This window comes from Aplysia californica, unplaced genomic scaffold (assembly GCF_000002075.1).
Source record: "Aplysia californica isolate F4 #8 unplaced genomic scaffold, AplCal3.0 scaffold00265, whole genome shotgun sequence".
Classification (NCBI taxonomy): Eukaryota; Metazoa; Mollusca; class Gastropoda; order Aplysiida; family Aplysiidae; genus Aplysia; species Aplysia californica.
In genome coordinates, this window is record NW_004797535.1 from 694,281 (window position 1) to 696,561 (window position 2,281).

The following is a 2,281-nucleotide window of genomic DNA, read 5'->3' on the forward strand; positions in this document are numbered from 1 at the left end:
GAGAGAGAGAGAGAGAGAGAGAGAGAGAGAGAGAGAGAGAGAGAGAGAGAGAGAGAGAGAGAGAGAGAGAGAGAGTTTATAGCTCTACCAGGCACAATAAGGCATTTTTAGGTCAGACCTCACAATGAGACGTCAAGGGTTTGGGTGGGGGGGTACTTTTTCTGTTTTTGCTTTGTTGTTATTGTTGTTGTTAATGGGCTTCACTTTATCCTACTGGGTCAGACACGGAAGAACTACGACCCGAGGGCTATATTATGTTAACCTGCAGTCGACCCAGTAATTAATAATGAAGGCAGTCTGTGGTGAGTTGATAATTTATAAAAAGAAAACTGTCTGTCTTGAATTTTAAAATAATAGCAACTTCCCTCCTGGCTGGACGAAAAAGGTCTAAAATTTTATCACATTGCCACGAAAAGCCTTTTACTGACATAGTATGCCTTAGTGTTCGTTTTATTCTCTCCTTTGAGAGCTTTGTGTTTATTTGAACCTATTTCACCTCATTGTCTCCTGCTTTGGTCAGCAAGATAATCGGAATCGCTAAATCTGGCCAGCGACCTGGACACGCTTGTCCATGCTTGCCCCAGGTCAACGATCGACACCACTGGCCTGGTCATAAGCCGAAAGTACTAAGAAGAGAGAAATGATGCCATTCCTAACCCACCCATTATAGCGTCGATGTGTTTGTGTTTCTCTTTCCTCAATAAAAAAAAGACCTCCCCGGTCAGATACATTATTTCGCTTGAGAGGAACCCCACCATCGTGGAAGCAAGGCACCCTCTTAGTGTAACGGCCGCACATTTATATCCCTTTGTCCCCTCAGGGTATGAAATGAACCAGAAACTCGAACTTAAAATAGGTTGAAAAAACAGTAACGCTTTTCTGGGGGGTCCCATCTGTAGGGAGTTCCTCGAACCTGGAACGTACCCCTTGTTTTGTCTTCTTTGTCTATCCTTGTCCAAATGGTGTGACTAAATTCCCACTTGGTCAAGGAAATAATAATGTTGTGAAATTATTGTTTACAAGAAAAAACGAACTCCCTTTGTTGCTGTTTTCTGAGGTCAAAAACATGGCGAGAAAACTTTTTCTAAAAACTGAAAAAAAGCCTCTCTCGAACTGATGTAGTAATATCAATTATTCTATATAGGCCTATTAATTTATTATGTTTTCTTTGGACAGATTACAGAATGAAGGTGACTGTACGACGTGGACAGAATAGTAAATTTTGTAATCCGTTATTTTATACTGCAGTCGATACTGAAACAAATGGAAACACAATAATTTGCTATACTATGTTATATCACGCAAGGCTCAGATCGATTATTATACTATACGTCTTTTCTTCAAATATACTGATAGTAACAGTACCCATTGCGTCGTGCATCTACTTTTCATACACCTTTTCAGGGCACAAAAGACTTTGACAGTGCCATGAAAAACATGAAAAGATCTTTATCATCACCATTACCATTACCATTATCATCACCATTACCATTACCATTATCATTATCATTACCATTACCATTACTACATGTATTACCATTGGGGAAAAAAACGTTAAAAAATTAAAACATTTGAGGAATCTAATCTTATGTTGGCGGCAAAGAATAATAGGTTACTTGAAAATGCACTTGACTGACGTCACTAAAGATGTCGCGTCAACAATAAATGGAGAAATGTCTTTTCCTAGCTGTGGTATGTCCCGGATGGAATGGTAACATCTCTCAGTTTCGTCAGCAACGCCACCCCCTACGCACACCGTGCGAAGATGCATCGTTTCAAAACAAGGGCGTTTACTGCAACCTCCCCCCGTCGGTAGTGAAGTGAAGTGCCATAAACCGGTAGACAGGATTGTAGACATGATTTGTTACTTTAAGGCTCGCCATGCAGGCGACGATCATGAACGCATTAACATATCTCAGATTTAATGACTTAATCGCAGTCTAGCTCTTCGGGGTGTCTCTTTTCATAGCCTACAGTCGCGTGGATTTATAGAGATGATAACCAAAGCTGAAAGATAATTCGTTGTACTGTGCCTCTCAGGACGCTGCGAAACCGAAACAGCAGGGGAATGAAACTAAACAAACTAGCAATCCGAAAGTCTTAGCTAGAATAATTTACTAAAGAAACATCAGATGCGTGCACACTTGCAGTATGGGCACGTGCACAGATACACACCCAGACACACACACACACACACACACACAAACACACACACACACACACACACACACACATGCGCACGTATACACACAGGCACGCACGCCTGCATGCACGCACACGT